Genomic DNA, 21,372 nt, shown 5'->3' on the forward strand with positions numbered 1-21,372 from the left:
CACACACACACACACACACACACACACACACACACACACACACACACACACACTCTCTCTCTCTCTCTCTCTCTCTCTCTCTATCTCTAGCAATTCAATCAAAGCGATCAGATATCAAACTAAGAATCACGATTTTAAACCGGTGCCTGTAGTAACGATTTTCTTCGTCTCTACGTAGCAAAAACAAGAGAAAACAAAACCTCAAGTTTTAGACAAACACAACGCTAACACCAAAAACAACATGGCGGGTCCTACACCACACGACAAGAACAAATCAACATTTTACACTGGATTGACACATTAAAAGGGACTAAGTGCTTAACAGGTTACACTTATTGATTTAACTTTCAAAGCACAGTCCACTACACCACCACATCCTTTGTTATCTACCGACCACATGTTGAGCATGAGCCACAAAGAAGAAAAGAGACTTACACAGAAATACTTACTATCTTAATAAGGACGAAGTATGTAGCTATCGCCAGCATGCCGAGTGTTACCAGAGTGATCTGCACGATCTTCCCGACTTCTTCGCAGGAGACGTCCGTGGACTCGGCGGGCCGATGCGGTTGAGAAGGCGGGCTGTCCGGGCCGGGGTCCGGTAGAGGTTTGTTAATCTCGTACTTTTTAGACGCCATTTTTGCTGCCTGCTCGTTGTGAGGTTAGTGTTAGCCTCGGTCGCAGGCGTCGCCTGTTTGTTCCTGTTTCTGTTGTAGCGACCGTTATCGTTTTTTCAGTCATTCTCTCACTTAAAACCTGGTGATCAACAGCTGAAAATGTGTTGCTAAATTTATTTTTGTGTTATTTTTCCAATTGTTTACCGATTGTTTTCACGTTTCGGAGCGTGTGAAGGCAATAATAGTATTGGTACATGTACCTTTTATGTTGGAATAAAGTTTAACATCATATATCAAGACTGCATTTTTACATTATTTTGAATGTTTTTTTCAGAGAGAAAATTTGTCTAACAAAATTGTGTATTGTTTACACATTTTAGAGCTGTACACAGTAACAGGTTGCTATATAAATAGGTATTCTATTAAATTAATTTGGATATAATGAAAATAAAGCTAGTGCCAACGACAAAAACAAAAACAGTACATAATCAACCCAAAATGACGATTTGAAAACACCAATCTAAGAATATTTCGATCCTACCATTTTTTACTTTGGTTCCTCCTCTTTCCTCCGTTTGATTTATTTTATCACATTTCCAAAGGCCGAAAAATGATGAGAAAACTATAGCAATCAATTAAGGCAAAAATACAGACAATAGTACTCTCCAAGCAGAGGTTAGGGTTTTGGGTTATTTTTGGCGTGTTTTTAGACTTCTTTTAAGGTTTTTTTTTAATTTTGCACTGGAATTTTCCTTTCACCCCAAAAAATGAGTGAAATAAAAATGCCAAAAAAAAGAACCCAAAACCCAAACCTCTGCTTGAAGAGTATGACAATAGACAGCCGCACCAGAGCCTGATTGCGAGCCTAACGGTACCGTGTGTACATGTGTTCACGCTGAATGCTTATCTTACGAGGTCAGTTGAGGCGAAAGGGCGACGCCCACAAGGCAATCTTACCTGTGTAGACTCGGTACTTATCTCATCATACAGGCCGCGTTACCGTACGGGTCAGGGGAGTAGTTGTATAACAGGGTAGTTAAGGAATGTTACAGTAAATAGTGGCTAAAGCCTTGGTCACAACCCGCCGTGCGTGCTTTTTGTCCGTACGTTTTTTTGGGAGGCTACGTCTGCTACGTTTTTCTAAAAACGTGCGTTGTACACTCATAGACTGTACAGGGGACGCGCGTCGCACGTACGGGTGGTGAATCAGCAGACCGCACGCATGAAAAGTTTTACATGCACTTAAAGTTCTACGGCGCGTCTGCGTGCTCCCAATCCGTAGGATTCCGTACGGAGGTGGTACTCACCACGCACGGATCCCCTACGTTTTCCAACGTTTTTGCACGTAGACAGCACGCAGAAGCACGTACGGCGGGTTGTGACCAAGGCTTAAGCTAAGAAGGTCCCTTTCCACTCCTTGCGGAGCATAGGGTTAGTGCCCATCTCCATTTCTGTAGCCCTCATGCCACACAGTGTCGGATAACAGCAGGTGGCTAGGACGCTGGTAGTGTTGTGTGTTTGACCTTCCCACACTCTTTCTCATATGTGCTGAGTGCTAAGCAGAGAAAGCAGTATGTACCATTTTAAAGTCTTTGGTATGACCCGGCCGGGGTTTGAACTCACGACCTCCTCGAAGCGATGCACTGGAAAGGTATATAAGTGAGAACTTCATGCACTTGTGTCATTAGCCTCTGTACACTTGAAGAAGCCACACAGGCGAAACCGGTCGTGTGACAGGCTGAATAAAAGTTCTAAACGGGAACTATGCGGCTCCAGATGTCTTACTGAGGGACGACTGCGTGTGCAAGATGTCGGTAGCTTGAGGAATGAATCCCCTCTACTATATACTGTATGACCCGGCCGGGGTTTGAACTCACGACCTCCCCGAAGCGAGAACGTTAACTCCTCAGTTGAGCTATTACACAGATGAACAGTGGCTAAGGCGTGGCAGATATATACGTAGTCTACCTGTGCTGGTAGAGTTAAAATTCTTCCCCCCATCATTCGGTGTATTGGTCTGTGTGCCATCTTCCGTAGTTTAGTATCCAGGAGGGGCTATCGTAATCAGAACCGTGCCTATTTAGGTCTATGCCTGAATGGGTAAGTTTTAGGACAAGCCACGGTTCTAGATAGTCTCCTTACATCCAAGACTTGTCACCCCCATGAACTTTCAGAATGGATCAGCCCGAATGAGGCTTAGCCAAGACCTTTTGGTGGTCTTCAACGAACGCGCAAAGTGTTACACAAGGATCGAAAGTGGGTAAGGAAGATCTTTAAAACCCGTCACTCTTTTTATCTAGAAAACTATCCTAGCCACCCCCATAAACTTTAGAAATGGATCAGCCCGGCTGAGGCTTAGCCAAGACCTTTTGGCGTTCTTCAACGGAGGCGCAAGGTGTTACACAAGGGTCGAGAGTAAAGAGCAAAAGACGTTGTTGAATACCAGACTAGGTGTCACGCGAAACTCAAGAAAGGACAAGGACACAGGTGTTTTTCGCTCACCTTTCATACATGTAATTTGATTTCCATTCGTAATTATATTTAGGGAAATGTATTTTTTCAGGTCGGTTTCTTTTTTTCTCACAATTCAATCAAAGCGATGACCTGCATGAGATACTCGTGAGTCAAATTCAATAATCTTGTATATATGAGTTTTTTATCAAAACATTCTGTCACCATGTGAACACATACGTCACTGTTGCCTAGCAACTCGGCAATGCAATGATACAGAATATCTACAGAACATCTGTGACGTATTCGAGCTGGATTCTCAGCTTTTGACAAAGGGCAAGTCGTGATTTGGTGTTTCCTTGAAGGTCGGTAATAAGGTCAGACTGATGGCTGTTCCAAATCTAAGGCCACAGTAAGTAATTTTTATGGATGACATCAGCGCGCGCATTAATTTTCGCCTAATTTTGGAAAAAAAAAACAATAAATTTTGTTGCCTTCTGACAGTGGTGAACATGCCGAAAATGGGCAAAGGTGTCTGTTGCCATGCCGGAAGGTGGATGGCAGATAGCTTTGAAGAGAGGAGACAAGAAAAGGCTCTGATTTAATGTTTTGTTTCTTACTTTGATGCAGGGATATGTGATGGTGGCTGTGTATATGTGATGTTCCTACTGAATCAAAACCATTTGTGCAATAATTGAGTCAAAATTTTGAATTGTAGGAACCTTGTTTTTTCGGCCCACCTTGTTTTTTTTTCGCTCGCTCGCATTAGATTTGGAGTCTGCGGAGGATGTCATCCATAAAATTTACTTGCTGTGGCCTAAGTCAAAGAATAAGACTGCAGAGGCTTCATACAGCAACAGGTACGACAAACACAGGCAAGTACTTTGTACCCTTATGTTTATATATTATTATTATTATTATCATAGACATATAGGTTGAAGTAATTGTTTATAGGCTGTGCAAATCAGCTTCATTTGTTTAGTTCTTTCAGTCAAAGCTGTTGAATGTCTGTACTTTATATAATATGTTTTAGGTTAATTTCTAATTAAACTCCTCCGGTCGGCTAACTCCTCTGTCGTACTATTCAGTCTATATACCAAGTTCTGCTATTTTACCTAGCCTCTACCAGGCTTCAGAAGAGGATGGAAAGAGTAGGAATTGCGCAAATAGGCAGATAACATTCTAGGAGAGTTACTCCACTAAAGGAGTACAGTTTGCCGGAAACACTCCCCTGGCATGTTATATTTATCTATTTCGCGAATTCGCCAATTTCTGCTCCTTCCAGCCGCTCCTGAAGCCTGGTCGAGGCTATATTTTACCAGCAGCCTGACGAGCCCGGTAGGGGCTAAACCATAGATTTAGCTAGTATTAAACGTAACAAGATCGACAACAACAACTTCAGCAGAGCTGGGCTCAGGTGGCGCTATCACATCCTGTAAGACCTACAAAGGTAACGACTTTATTGTGCTTCCTCTTAGCTTCAAGGTAACATTACGCTATGGCCGGAGGGTTCAGTATAATTACTAATGCTTTCCCTTGAGATGTTAGCCTGGTTATCATCCATTTTGTTACGGGGCTCCTTTGGGCTGAATCCCGAAAAAAATCGAGTATTGAGTGCAAAAGAGTGACAAACGGATGCTAGTCAGGCTATTGACATATCTGTATATATGCTGGAGAAAATACAGCAGTATTTTGTGAGGTTGCAGTTTGTGACACCTTCGATGACGCATGGAAAAGATTTTCTACTAAGCAAAGATACGTTTGTATTTGTTACCACGCAACTGTCTGACTGACCAATTAAGTCCAGGTATCCCTTTTTAGCAGAAGACCTGGGGCTATAGCAGAGTCAGTTCCATTATGAATAATATGTCACGAAGAGACCTTTTTAAAAGTATATAAGGTTTATTGTTACTGTTTGGGTGGTTCTATCGTTACTATCAGGGATGTAATTGTGAGGAACATACAAGTAATTGGTGGGACTATACGGAAGGGCCTGTATAAATGACAGTTGGATTTTTGTCTAGAAAACCATCCATATACAAAATAGTCATATAGGGACATCTGAGGCTTGAGACAGCCATCCTATTTATACAAACAGTACAAAATGACAACAAACAGTACAGGCTTCACAAATCCAAACATATCCTATGGTCTACAAGTATAAGACAACAACAACATCAGGGCACTCTTAGATTAACTACAAGCATTGTGACGCAGTGATTTCTGAACCAAGGGAGGTGAGCTCGAACTCACGCAACAAAAATGTTTCAAACCGCAGTCATGCAACAGAAATTCACATACGCTGGCCCGTAAGTACAGGCATGCGTGTCTACACGAATACCTTCCACGTCTGCGCGAATACCTTCCACGTCTGCGCGAGTGCCTTCCACGTTTTTTCTGTGCAGACGTGGAAGGTACTCGCGTAGACGTGGAAGGCACTCGCGCAGACGTGGAAGGCACTCGCGCAGACGTGGAAGGTATTCGCGCAGAAAGGCATGTCTGTACTTACGGGCCACCGTAGTCACAGCGGTAGACTCAAGCGTCTCATCTTTGATTATGCTGTACTCATAAAGGTTAACCAAGCTTTTATCTTTCACTTCAAGTACATTCGCGTGAATGAACCAAAAATTAGGTAGCCCTTTGAGCGTAAACATTCAGTCTTTTCTATATTTGTTTCTCTGATCAATGTGTTTTGTCCTTGGGCGGTTCATGCTTGGTGGATGCACTTTATTGTTTGATCTAGATTGTTTTCGTGACTGTTTTTGCCCAGTGTGCTTGCGTGTGCGATGTTTGGATAGAAGGTCGTCGGATTGGCATATGCTTTGTTGGTTAAACTAATCCAAAATACATATTAAAATCAAGAACAGTGCTATAAAGTAGCTACGTAGAAAAATGATTTGGGGGGGGGGGCGAAAATATTTTCCAACATAAACTGGATTCATGAATTTTTCGTAGGACAAAAAGTGGAATCAAATTGGGATTATTGTACATTACTTTACCGAAGTTTTGTTTTCCAAATTTGTTTGGTCCTAGGTTTAAACTACAGCATCACTTCTATGACTCAGTATATAGTGTACCAAGAATCCAGCAGTCTTTCGTTAATAGTAATAATCTTTAGCCTTGTTAGTCATTAAAAACGTTTATAAAAACACAACTGCCATAAACTACTAGAAAACCTTCCATAAAGCCATTTTTAACGGAGTAGTTCGATGCAAGGCCTATACGACCACTTCTCGGCATTGAAGGCATTGAACTAGAAACATGAGAGAAACATGGCTATGTCAAGAGATGGCGGTGAACGTTTGATTTGAAAGCCTGTAGATTGTAGGTTGGTGGGAAACACTTGTCAGGGAGGGAATTCCAAAGCTTGGCCGTACGGGGAAAGAAACTGTCACTGTAAAAAGTTTCGAACAAAGAATTTGGACGGTGAAGCTGTGTGAGCTAGTGGAGAATCTAGTGAAACGATTAAAAGTTCTGGGTGGTGGAACTAGTTGGGTGAGTTCTGCAGAGCAATGACCATGAAAATATCTTTAAAATTTGCTGTAGACATCTGTAGAAATCTCGAAAATCACCCCACCATTGCCTTCTGCAAAACTACATCTTTGGCATCCCAAGGAGTCATTATGTACGCACGTACGCATCGACCTTGTCTATTTTAGTAACTCATCAGTGTCTTATTGATTTAACCTTGCGGCAATGTGTTGTACTCTTGTAGATAATTTGATATCTCGAGAGCAATTTTCTGTTATTATGCACTTCATTCTATCCCAAGGTTAGCAATTTTGCTAATTTGGCAGAAGTGGCTCTATCTTATCTCTGCGCAAAACCAATGAATAAATGAATTATAAAACTGCTCTGCTTCCAAGTAGCAATCGTCAACATGCTTCAACAGGCGCTCTAGTCCTTAAGTATAGGGGAAATAGTCATTTTGAGTCATCTACTAATGCTACACAAACACTTGTTATGCTGCGTTATTAAATCTTAATGCCTAATTTCTGCAGCTTTAGTACGAAGGTAAAGTCGATCCAAATGGTACAGCAAAATAACAATACACCAAGGTCAAACACAAGTTCTGCTTTTTTAAAACTTCATAGCCATAGTCAGTGCGGTTAAAATGGTAACGACAAGGAAAAAAATGTAAGGCAAGGTTTTGTTCGAGTTGTGCCAAAACGTATCATTCTATACCAACATAATGAGCTCAGATCTGCATAGAAATTCATGTACGGGTATATTACAAATTACTTGTATGTTAAAGACTATGTCTTTACATGAGGCGCCTGTATTTTGTTCTTTATCATGATTTTCTTGCAATCCCAATTACTCAGTTCGTTATTCACAAGCAAATGTTAATTGGGAATCTGCCCTTTCCTTACACAGGATGTTCTAATGGATTTTTCTTTACTTATACTTACACTGCCTGGGGGCTTCATACGGTACCTACAATACACACTTCACAAAAGAATACAGAAGCAAAAGGGCAAGGCCACTGACGGGCATTGCCCCAAAGATTGCTTCAGTCCGTATTCTGTATTGAAATCAAAGGGTAATGCACAGTAAACGATATTACGCCCTTTGCATGCAGCAGTCATATTAGGACTTCCCGTGTTGATGAATAGGAAATTCCGGATCCGGATGCAGGTTCATCATCCGTTAAAAACACGGTTAAAAACACTCGTCATATTCCACTAGAGGATACACCAAATATGGCAAATACGTTAGACACAAGCAGGATGTGAGAACCGTGGCCTTCTCTCCAAATCAACTTAAACCAGCATCCTTCCTGGAGGAAATATTATTTACACGTGAATACTTCATCCACAGCAAACAACGAGGTCATGATAAAAGGTTTAGTATTCACTGCATGAAAAGTTATATCTTTAAGCACACTTTAAATCTGCGTAAAGGTAAAGAAACGAAACCTTTACGCATGCTTTAAGGTGTGCGTAAAGGCAGGATTGTACGCAGTGTATATGTATTTGTAGACTTGTGAAAACAATACACGTGCAAGACTACCGTAAAACAAATATCCTGAATAATGTCTGAGCACGGATTTGTTAGCTTCTTTGAATGCTATACGAACAAAAGTTTTAGAATTAGAAAAACAAACACATGAAAGGATTGAGTACTTCATGCGCAATTCCTTTTTTGTATGTACAAAGTAGAACAGAGGCGAATCTGTGTACACTCAAAGTTCTGAAGTGAGGAAGAAAGAACGCGGCACTTGACACGTTCCTCTTTTGAGATGAGAAAGCGAAAGGTCCCTTGACATTTCCTACAAAGTGTTACCTACGAATGGAATCAAAGAGGACCAGCCTTTTTATAATCTATAAAGACGTTAACTGACTTGATTCTGGACCTTTACGACATATTTGTCCTTGTCAGGAATATTACGCATCGTAAATTGGTCTCTTTTAGCATTGCCATTAGACAGTGGAAGGGGGAACGTCCTTCTATAGCTAATGATGTGGAATGTCTGTTTCGGCTGGTTGCTTCCAAGGACTAATCTAGCGAATGGGCAAGCTTGGGTTCCAGCCTTGTATGACGTATACTTAAGATAATCCTGCGTCATTGCTGACCTAGTAACATTCCCACAGGCGGAGACTGAGGTTGTTGTACGTGCGTATCCTGGTGAGACGGTGAATGTTTGACTTTTTCTAAAAAGCGACCGTCATGCCGTATATGGTTTTTAGTAAGATTCGGTACAGACACTACAACAACTAGAAAGGCAAAGCAAATGCACGATGTTTACCTTCGCATCTGGTCTGCTCTGTTAATTCTTACACAAATGCATTCATACATATGGGCAGACAGGAGTATAAATCCCTCCTACTGATGAAATTGCAACATCATGTAGCCCATGTAACCTAACGCCAGTTACCATGGTGACAGACGTCAACAAAGCAGGTCATTGGCCAGGTCAGAGGTCAGTGTTTGAAATGTAGCAAAAATAACATGTTTTCCTTCCGTAAACATAAAAACAAGAAAACACTTCCTTGACGTCTGCATACCAAAAACAAGCTACCAAAAACAATCTAACTCGCGTTTATGATATACGTATTTTATGTACCGGGTATGTGTGAAATATGTCTCTTGGCTTAGCAAAACTCAACATTTAGGAAAAAGAAAGAAATGAACACATACCAATGCCAGTTGACCAGCCCCCTGTTTTATTATTTGCACAACTGTGTGGCACAAGGGCCATAGAAAAGGGGATAAGCGCCGCCCTATAAATCTATCAGGGGGAAAGATTTTACCTTTTCTTAATCCGTTTAAAGCAGAAGACATTGACATTTTGCAAACTTTACTGTAAAGTTTCTAAACGAATCAAGGCAAAGGCTGTAACACGCGACACAGCAATTATACCTCGCGCGTGGAAAGTGAAATTAAATTTGGCCACGATGGAAAAGTTAATTCAATACATTTATATCCATGGCGGATTCAAAAACCAGATTATTAACAGACACCTTTGAACACAATATGATTTATCTAAACGAAGCACGAGAAACACACCCCCGTAATGGACTTACACTTTATGACCCTTTTCTCAAGGATAAAATTGTCCGGATCGAGCCGGATTGATTCGCTTCGAGCCGGATCAAGCCGGATCCAAACCGGATCAGAGCGAATCAATTCGGCTCGATCCGGACAATTGGACAATTTCATCCGAGTGGGAATGGGGCCTAGCCTCTACCAGTCTTGGGGAGGCGGCTGAAAAGAGTAGAAATCGGCCAAATAGAGAGATAAGCATGCCAAGGGAGTTTGTCCGTTGAGTTCGCCGCACTCCAACTGTTCTCTCAACGGACAACCTCCCTTGGCATGCTTATCTCTCTATTTGGCCGATTTCTACTCTTTCCAGCCGCCTTCCCAAGCCTGGTAGAGGCTACCTGCGTGTGTGTGGGGTTGTCGACATGTACATGTATCATATTTTCCCATCCAACCGTATTAACTATCTGTCATTCAAGCTAAACACTTATTGTGACTAATTCATTTACCTAAACATCTAAATATCAGTGTTATATAAACTATTCCAATTGGTGTCACTATTAGCCACTCAAGTAGAGATTTTACAGATATGGGGGCGTCATACGTCAAATGTTGTGAGTGTAGCGGCTAGAGTAGACCATTGTTCAAACCTTAATCTAAAGTACGTTTTATATTTTACATATGCAAATCTAGACTCCAATGACTGCCTTATTCTTGATAGCAAGGCGTTTTTGTATACGTTTGTTTTATTGGAGAAAGAAATTTGGTGGGGAAATCGTTTTAATAAAAATCTGCACACCCCTACGCTGAGATGGAATGGACCAGTCGTTATGTAAACACACTGAAGCCGTTTGTTGGGTCTTTCTTTATAAGGGCATGGTCGTTATACGTACTGTTCTGAGAATGAGCAACTGTATATAAATGAGTCAGTAGCGAACGCTTTCTCAAAACAGCAAAAAAACGCGGAGAGAACATCATCTATTGGTGAGTAGATGGTAGATTTCAATAGTCGCATTTGGTATCTTATATACCATTGCTTTAGCCATGATAAGGGATATGGGGTTATCAAGTTTATGATTTTGCTTCTATTTTTCACAGATTTAGGAAAAAATTGTTGTATTTATTGTTTAGCAAAGCCGATTGCCCTTGCTTTACACGAAATATGAAATTTTGGATTAAAGGATAAAGTTGGTTATTTTGCATGCACATGCCGTTATATGTCAATTTTTAATTAGTACTTTTATCGAAACTGTTATTTAACCTTCAGTATATAAGATTTGAAGTGTTACAAGTTATTTTTCTTACCATGTGCGGGACTTGTAATTCAGCCTTCGGGCTGTGAAATGTTTCAAACATAATAAAACCCATATTATTATTATGATTATTATAGCTGAAATCATTTCGATCTTACTCGTTTTCCTAAGCCAGTGTCATGATATTTTTATATAGAAAACTTTAACATGATATCGGATGTAATTTCAGTCAGAATAGGTGTATCAAAAAGGATGACTTTCCGGGCCAAGCCTATATATACGGCGTCTCGTTTCCGGTTTTTGCTTGGCGCAGAGTATTTTCTTACTCAGATTTCTCCTAAAACTAGGTCCAGTTGGTGACACCAAAACACCTGTTACACAGGCCTAAAGCGCTATCTTATCTATCTTTATACGTATGACAGTCACTCCTATGAATAAGTATCTACCACGCAAATGTACGTGATATGATGGCTTCTACTTTGGGCTCGACAGACGGAAATTCAGAGTTATTTTTCAGTCCAATGCGATTTCAGAGCAGCAAAACTGGAAATATTCTGAAGAAGGCAATCTTTATGATATTGACACATACTGCTTCACATTAGCACATTTCAATCATTATTTCATACTTTGGGTACTTAAAACTGGAGAAACAAGCCCCAAGATGAGTCCTGTATTTTATAGGAGGTACCTTAAAAATCAGCTTCCAGTAACCATTTTCCGTCAGAATTTTGGGTATTTTTGCTCTATGAGGGTCAATATACATTGGAATAGTGGTTTCAACTCAGTATGTAGATAAGTGACTAGAATATTGGCTTTGAAAAATCGGGTTTCAAAGCCCTAAAAACTGCACTGGATGGAAGGGGATTTTGTAGCGTCAGAGGGCTAGCAACTTATATTCAGAACAGCAGCCATTGGGAGCGTAATATATACATAGCATGTCATCGCAGTAGTTTCATTCACTCCGCCGACACAGAAAGCTGTAGGAAGACCCGTATCGTCTAGACTAAGATACAAAATCTACTCATTCACATCAACCGCTAATGACGTACTACGCATTGTGACAAAATGTCAGAAGGACATTAACCTCATTCCTTAATTTATTTCAGTCGTCACAGTAAGCTTTGAGAAGTAGGCTACGCACTGTAAGAGGACTAGAATATAAAATCACTCATGAAGACACGCAGCTAAGGCCACAGCAAGTAATTTTTATGGATGGCATCAACGCGCGCATTAATTTTCGCCTGAATTTGGAGGAAAAAAAAAAGGAAATTTTGTTGCCTTCTGACAGTGGTCAACATGCCGAAAATGGGCAAAGATGTCTGTTGCCATGCCGGAAGGTGGATGGCAGATAACTATGAAGAGAGGAGACAAGAAAAGGCCCTGATTTAATGCTGGTTGTGTATATGTGATATTCCCACTGAATCAAAACCGTATGTACAATGATTGAGTCAAAATTTTGAAATGTAGGAACCTTGTTTTTTTCGGCCCGCCTAGTTTTTTTGCCCGCTCGCATTAGATTTGGAGTCTACTGAGGATGTCATCCATAAAACTTACTTGCTGTGAAGAAAGAACGTGGTGCGCTAGATGCATGTTATAATACTCTAGCCTTATGCGCTGAATCGTGTGATCCACCACAGAAATCTTTAAGAAGAAGACTAGGCAGTAAGAGAGGCTTGAGGTGGAAAAGATGAGCCACAACCTGACCAACGTGTCGCTGGGGGCGAACCGGACGGATCCGGACCAGCCCGAGCTGAGTCCGACCGACGTCACCATGCAGCTCCTCTTCGGCTCCATGATGCTCGTCTTCGGGCTGATCGGAGTCGTCGGGAACGTCGTCGCCTTGTACGCGTTTTGCAGGTGGGTTTTAGAATTTTACATAATTTCCTAAGATTGGTGAAAGATTGAATAGTTAAGTTCGTTTCTTCTCAATTATTTAAACTGACTAGGTCTACTTAAACTGATTGGCTGGCGATTGATTCGTATACATACGAAGCTCGTCCCGAAACTTACATTAATAAAGGGTTAATGCCCCGCCCCGGGGTGTATATGGTGAGATAATACCTATTCAGTTGTGATAACCACCGAATAAACCACCAAGTGAGCGGAGCGAACGAGGGGGTTTATGAGTTATTTGAACTTTTATAAAAAAATCCTCTGTTGTCGAAAAAATCCACTGTTTGTTGTGTGGTAATAATTCTATGGAGCGGAGAGATCAGAGTGTTCACTAATAGCCTTTCTGTAACAGTCTGCCATGACAGAGATATATGGAGATGCTGATGTACAATGCGCGCTCTTTTATTTTGCATGACTTGTAGTAACACCTGTGAACCTGTACGTTTCCAAGGCATTTGAACTATTCGCTTCTGCGATGCAGCCAGAATAACACAGCTTAGCAGGTTGCCTTCAACACTATTTTGTGAGAGATTTTGTCCCCAAAAGTAGACCATTACTTAAGCCTCCTGGCGTCAACAAAGGTCATTGAACTGAAGTAACCGTCGTAGCAGCTGGTATGTTACACCGAAGGACGGTTATACCGGCTATACCGATACATATACAGTTCCAGACAAAATGGTGAGATATTTGTGCAGAACAGTTAGAACAGTTAGACTTTCTAAACCACCCAGAAGAGGTACGAACTAAACACTACGCTTACTTAAATGTATAGCATTGGTTCAAATAACGTAGGTAGCATCAGCACATAGATTTATGATCGCATTAAGACTAAGTCACTGCTAATGCGACGCACCACAAGTACATTAGTACCACTATGTTCTCCCGGAGACCATCAGTGTACACATTATAGTAGAGTGGCGATAAAACAAATCTTGTCGTTTGTGAGCAGTAATGGCAATACGTTTTCTTTAACGAAGAAGAAATGTGGGTTGGCACATAAATACATGCAACATTTTCATACCTTTAAAAACAAAACAATGTAAAGTGTGGACACAGAACTTTTATGAGCGAGCAACTGCTTTTAACTTCTTTGATAAACAACTAAGACGGTCGTTCATACTTAGCGACATTTTCTTTGTTGGCTCAAATTTGATTTGACTTTAAAATTAGTGAACTGAGCCATCCTGCTTTTTGTTTGCTTGCGAAAAGTCATAGTCTTTAGAGACTGACTAACAGTAGTAGTAGTAGTAGTAGTAGTAGTAGTAGTAGTAGTAGTAGCAGTAGTAGTAGTAATAGTAGTAATAGTAGAAGTAGTAGTAGCAGTAGTAGTAGTAATAGTAGTAGTAGTAGTTGTAGTAGTAGTAGTAGTAGTAGTAGTAGTAGTTGTAGTAGTAGTAGTAGTAGTAGTAGTGGTGGTGGTTCTTGCCACATGAGAGGCTATTTCTGAGAAGCACATAACGGTGTACCTGCAAAGTACTGAGTAAACCAAACTTATGTAACACTTACAGCACACTTTTTACTTTGGGCGTTTTGACCTTTTACGTCTTGAGATGGTGTTTGATGTAGAATCTTCGCTACGTTCGACAGTTTCTTGCCATTTCGCCCACTAGCCTAAATTTTCTAAGACATCGTGTCATATTAAAGATTAACTTTAAGCCATAAAACCCCCAAAACTTTCATCTAATGCCGACACTGGTTACTTCAGATCTAGTGACGCACGTAGGACCATACGTTGTGAGTTCGCCCACTATAGCTCACAAGACAGTATGTGCAACCAAACGTTGCCATACAACTTTTATCTTATGTCAACACAACATGTTACTTAAAGGGCCTTTATGTAGCATTTTTGCATCAAAACTTAAAATAGTCTACTTAAACAAAAACTTGATTGTAATGATTGTGTGATTCTAATTTACTTCCATTTTCAACACATTTGTGCAATTATCTCACATTTCTGACATTTAGGACTCGCGCTAAAACAGCCCGCAGCAGCCGCACACGGTTTGTGGTGCCACCACAAACTATCAGATGTAAACAAACATGGCTGACAGCTGTGTTTCCAGCTTTTGAACACACCGTAATGCATCGTATACTTCCTAAACGGCACTTATTTGCATTCAAGTAGGTTTTTTTCAACTTACTTTGTAAAGAAATGACCAAAAACTTGAGTTTGTGTATCGTCCTGATCTTACATAATGCGGCTTTAAGAACACATAGAAAGGGTTGACCGTTCCTTGCAGCAGTGGAAGGAGTTGTATAACACGACTTGACAGGTTTGGTGATGATGTGCCATTAGGAATTAAGCGCCACGCAGGTTTTTCAGCTTCAGCGGTCAGCTGAAATTTCGCCCACCAGTCTGACCTTTTGAAAAGATTTAATGGATCGCATTTGACCTGTCATGTGGATTTTACGATAGTGTTATTTTGTAACACCGATTTCAAACAAACGTTTGTTTGTTTGTTTATCTAGGAAGCTCCCATTAGTGACAATACATCACTATTCCTCCTGGAGTCCTTTACATAAAATACATTAACTATATTTACATACACGTTTAACTGCTATCAAGAAAACTTATCAACATACTAAATTACACATTAAGCATCAATTAATACATCAATTAATAATATTACATTATACAGTTAACAAAAAAAAAACAATTATGTACTATATGTCTGAGAGGTCAGAGGTAATGAATTTCTACAAAACACATTCAAAACGTTTACACCAGGAGTTAATTGGTGTGTGTTTGTTTTTATGTGTTTTTGTCCAATTCAAGATTTTTTTCTTTTTAATGTTCGTGGGTTTGAGGATGTAATGTGAGTAGGCAAAGTTTTGTATGCTTTAATGTCATTAGTCAGCACTTGCCTCTACAATTCAAATGCGAACGCCTTATGCAAGTCTAATAATTACTGCTATAAGCCTTTAGGACCCAGTGCAGTGTCCTGTGGTCATTCCAAGGCCCTTTGTATCTTTACTGTCAATCTGAACCAGCCAATTAGTAACGCCGTTCGTCTCTGTAGACCAATTATTTTTATTTAAAACTAGACCCGTTCGTTTTATTTTATAATACCGTCCAAGAATGTGTGCCATCAGACTACAAGGCACAGATAATTTTAAATATTGGCTCCATACAAATGCCAAAGGAGTAGACTTTAATATTTTGGATATCTGTATCTGTATAGCCGGTATAACCGTCCTTCGGCGTAATACACCGGCTTCGCAGGCACGCGGCGCGGCTGCAGCTGGCTACGTTACACCCAACGACTTGTTACACCTAACCCTTGAACATCTAACTCTAAACATTGTTTAAAACTATCTAATGATAATGCCCCTACTATACTTGGTGACAGCGAGTTCCACTCTGCGATAGTTCTAAGAAAGAATGAATTCTTGAACACCTCAATCCTTGGTTGATAACTCTGGTAATGAAGGCATGGCCATTTCTTGTTCTTTTCTGAGCTGGTATTAGGTACTTAGTAGTCGGTACATCCACCAGTTTATTAGTCATTTTGTACATCATGCATAGTCTGATGCATGAACTCGCAGCAGCATTCTTTCCTAGAACTCTGCGATAGTTCTAGGAAAGAATGAATTTTTGAACACCTCAATCCTTGCTTGGTAACTCTGGTACATGGCAATTTCTTGTTCTTTTCTGGGCTGGTATTAGGTACTTAGTAGTCGGTACGTCCACCAGTTTATTAGTCATTTTGCACATCATGCATAGTCTGGACATGCATGCACACTTTCGGTGGCCTTGCATTATAAATATATCTCATGCAACCTAGTTCACGTTAACAGTATTTGCACAAATGGTATAAATGTGAAAATGGTATCTATTCTAGCTCTTATTGAATCACAATATAGAAAACCAATAACGCCTACCGTATGCAGAAAATGTCGTTATAAATCATATGAATAAATGATATTAGATATGCTATTATAAATCAGGTCCATCGTAGATTTAAACATCAAGCAGTTTTTCCATCCTTCAATCTAAGTGGCAATTATGTTTATCCACGCAGGGCTATTGGGTCTCTTCGTTACCATGGTGATAACGTCAAGCAGTAATTAGATACTCGCTATCTGACCTTTGGTAACCGATGGTGGATCAGTGTTATCCAGCTGGCGCAGTCTCAAATCGTGTCAACCCGCGTCATAGACCCCGTCTGGTGACCTTTTTCCCGCCCGATCTATCTAGGCCAAAGGACTTCCCTGTGTCGGTAACCCAACACCACAGGATGTCTGTTGCAGCACCAGTTACCATGGTGACAGACGTTTGGCCCAGGTCATTGACCTTATGTGTTTGGAACAGAAGAGGAAGAAATAGAACCAAAACAATGTTTTCCTTCATAAATATGCATCATTATTGACCACATTCACAAATTTTACCTTATTTTTGCCCCTACAGTACTCGCAAACTGCGGAGACCCAAGAACTACGTGGTGGCTAACCTGTGTCTGACTGACCTGGTCATGTGTATAGTCTACTGTCCGGTCATCGTCATCAGTAGCTTTAGTAACAGGTGGGTAAGGATGAATTATTTCATGAATTCTTTTAAAAAAAGTAACATTTTTTAATGATATATATATAGCTAACTTTTCCTCTGTAATAACATTCAGGTATCATCATACATACAGGTATACGCTTCATCGATATATCTTTTTTTTTTACTGTTTCTATTGAATTTCGTTGAGGAAGTTAAACACGACTGTTACTTTACAGTGTCCCGACCGACGCGGCCTGCAGAATGGAGGGCTTTGTAGTCGGAATGGGGAGCATCGCGTCTGTCGCTAGTCTGGTCGCCATCGCCGTGGAACGTTTCTTCAGCATCACCCAACCCATGAAATCCCTCACTATCCTCACTAAACGGACGTTACTCGGCGCAGTCGCAGCCGTATGGGTCTACGCCGTAGCCCTTGTCGTTCCACCGTTTTTCGGATGGGGGCGCTACGTACGAGAAGTGACCGATCTGAGCTGTTCGTTCGACTACCTATCCACAGACGCCGCTAATAGAGCGTATGTCATGACGCTTGTGATTGGTGCGTTTGGACTCCCCCTCCTCACCATAGCCTATTGCTACATCCGTGTCTTCACAACCGTCAAGAGGTGCTCGCAAAAGAGAAGACTGATGTCCCCCTACAAGAACTCTAAATCTGATGTCAAAACTGCAGTAAACGCGTTCATCATGACCACTGCGTTCTGTTTATGCTGGTGCCCGTACACTGTTGTAGCCATCATCGGCGTTAGCGGTTCTCCTGTCCAGGACACAATCGTATTCGGAGCCGCCATGCTTGCCAAGCTGTCTGTCCTCATAAACCCGGTTGCATACGTCTTTTCCATCCCTAGTTTCCGCCAGGCCCTTTTCGGGCACAACAAACGGACAAACAACACATCGGAAGGGTTGGGGAATGATTCCTCTTCAGAGAAAAGACGCTGGAAAAAGCGGGATGACGGTAGCGGCACGCAAAGTGAATACCACCAACTGACTGTGTTTTACTCGGTTTCCAACATCGCCAGTCCGCTAAGTTCTGCAGCCTCTAAAAGACTGGCAGGGAGAACGAAGTCAATTGTTGATCTCGCAACAGAATATGGACAGAAAGAAAGCTGGGTATGAGAAACCGCTAAATGTTACGTCTAATTCAGTTAATATTTCTTTCGTGATGTATTGTTGGCTCGGCACTGGTTTTGCGTGGGGGGGGGGCGTATGAACTTTATGTTCCCAGAAGTCTGAAGTCTTCGATTTCTTGTTTTGCGTATTACATTGGAAGTCAGTGACCAGTCATAGCCTAATGCTGTGATATGTGTTCTTAAGAAGTAATAAATTATGAATTTGTATTAGATACTATTGCGACTGGTCAAAATATGTATTATGCAACGAAAAATTGAACTGTGATATATTCTACCTTGTTTAATGTGACGGTCAATAAAACAAGCACGGAAATGTGTAACGAATCAGTGCAAGTTAATCTCTAATTCAGTCCTATCATTAAAATAAGATATAATAAAATATATGTTTTTCAACTCCTTGTCATCTGTTATCTATCTATGGTTTCCATTCTTCCAAGATAAGTTATCATTGATAACTTCATTCATGTGCAACGAGTACTTCAAATACATAAAACAGGTTCCTGATAATAAAACAAAATAAATATCTAGGTGTAATGTAGGTACATGTCGCTGTGTGGTGCTGATGAGATGTTCATTTGATATTAAGCGATACATATCCATGCAATTTCATGAAATATGTCCTCTGCAACCCAGAAAAAAAAGAAATGCGTTTCAGACGACGAAGAGAAGATACACTCTTTGAGAAACAACATCAAATTCTCTTTATTCATATTTCTACATCACAGAGTTGCCACTAATAAATAGACTATTTCAAAATACATAAGATTCAGAGTCACATTACAAGCAATTATTCATTTTAAGCGACATAAATATTAAACGAACAATTGATTCTAGCTTTTCGGAACACCAAGCAAAACACGAAAGCATATTTTTCCTCCGTCGTTTTTCGGCGATGACCAACATAACGGTATCAATATACATACATGCACGACATACAAATGACGTTACTGGAAACACTGGTTGATAGAACAGAACAGAACAGAACAGGACTGGGTCCAAATGTTTTGGTCCAATAATCACCTCTTCGTCTCTTTCTGGCAAAGTATAGACGAAGGACTTTCAGTAGATTCTGGTCAGCTGCATTTTCAATTAGCTCATGGAAGTGCAGAATCGCAATACAGTGGACTACACATAGAGAGCAATGGCTGATACCGGGCACCATGGTTCAACAAATACATTAAGCATACACATATTACTAAATTGATCCCTAATGATAATCTGTCTTTTCATTTATTTATTTATTGGAATTGCAGCATCGCAATACAGTGGACTACACAGGTAGCAATGACTGATGTCGGGCACCACGACTCTAGAAACACGTTAAATATACACATATAGCTAAATTAATTAAGGTTCAATGACCCGCCTGATCCTCGGTGTTTATGATGTGATAAAGCCTTGTCAGCTGCTACAACCAACGAAGAAAACCGCCGAGTGAGCGTAGCGAGCGAGGTAGATTACAGAGGCGGTATACAGAGCTGATGATGATGTCACTTATTTTACCAACCGTCTGCTCACAGAACCTCTCACACCAAACTTTCCTTACACAATGCTGTCTGTTGAAGTCCGAATTCATTCACGAGATCCACGATCGACTTCGTTTTTCCCGCCAGACGCTTTGAGGCAGCCCGGCTCAGCAAGCATGTCTCACGCGAGGTTGAGTAAGACATAGCCCATTCGTTAGATTCATGATCAGCGTAGACGTTGCTGACGCTGCTTGGACTTCCTTCTACCTTTTTGATCGCACGTTTGTTTGCTGGTGGTGAGGTCAGTGCCAGATCTTCATGCGTGTGTTTTTCCCGTTCTTGTGCAAAAAGGGCCTTGCGGAAATTTGGGATGGACAAGACGTAAACAATAGGGTTGAAAAGGACGGACAACTTAGCAAGCAGAGCTGCGGCGAAGACAGCCTGGTTTTGAGCCTGGTAGTACCCACTGATGCCCAGGGTAGCTACGACAGCGTAGGGACACCAGCAAAGGCAGAATGACGTCGTTATGACGCAAGCGTTCACGGCGGTTTTGATCTCAGATCTTACCTCTGGCTTTCGAAGGGGTGAGATGAATTTCCTCTCCTTTGCGTGCTTCCTGGCGGTCGTGAAGACACGGATGTAGCAATAGGCTATCGTGAGGAGCGGGAATCCAAACGCACCAATCACAAGCGTGGTTACATACGCTCTTGTGGCGTCATCCGTGGACAGGTAGTCGAAGGTGCAACTGACGTACGTCTCCTCTCGTACGTAGCGCCCCCAGCCGACAAGCGGTGGAAATGCAAGGAGAAGCGCGTAGACCCACACGGTTAAAACTGCGCCAAGAAGTGTTCGCTGGGTTAAGATCGTCAGAGATTTGAACGGCTGGGTGATGGTGAGATACCGTTCCACAGCAATGGCGGCTAGGCTGCAGATGCTGGCAATGCTGCCGACTCCCACCACAAAACCCTCTACAACACAGCTTTCCTTGGAAGGAAATCTGTCAAAAAACGAGTACACTACGTTTGCAATTGAAGAAAAATTGCAAGATGTTCGTCATAGTATAGTTAGATGAAGGAATAATCATTTACAGCTTAAAATTATACTTTGCACGTATGCATTTTATGATAGGTACTGAGCGACTAAAAGTAGGATTTACCCATTATGCATATGCTGTATGAAAGGTTGCTCTTGATGTTTTTAGCAACCATATTGGAAACGAGCCTGTTTAAGCTACCAGGCTATGAGGCACAGTCAGAGATAAAATATTACCTGGAACTAGAAATCCCCAAAAAGTGGGACTTACCAAAAGCAATTAATTACCACAGAAAATTAATACTGGTGGCGCTCATCTCCGAAATCAAACATTTAGGCTTAAACGGCATTTAGTATGATTGGTAAGTCCCACTTTTCATACAGCGACAAACTCGCTATCTTGTCCTTTGTAAAGACGCTACTCCGTTATCAAAGGGGATTCCTTAATTGACAGGAAACCGCTTTGTGGCCAATTTGTCAGGCCATTACGTGGACTCAATATGTTATGCTTATCTCAGACAGTTTATTCAGTGACAATACATTTAAAAA

At 41.1% G+C, this 21,372-nt stretch overlaps 1 protein-coding gene across 1 annotated transcript in view; it reads right to left on the minus strand.

The window, feature by feature from the left end:
- Nucleotides 1-21,372, minus strand: part of LOC109483036 (chitinase domain-containing protein 1-like) — a 43,114-nt gene that overhangs the window by 11,977 nt on the left and 9,765 nt on the right.

Source organism: Branchiostoma belcheri, unplaced genomic scaffold, assembly GCF_001625305.1.
Source record: "Branchiostoma belcheri isolate BF01 breed outbred unplaced genomic scaffold, Haploidv18h27 scaffold62, whole genome shotgun sequence".
NCBI classification, from domain to species: Eukaryota; Metazoa; Chordata; class Leptocardii; order Amphioxiformes; family Branchiostomatidae; genus Branchiostoma; species Branchiostoma belcheri.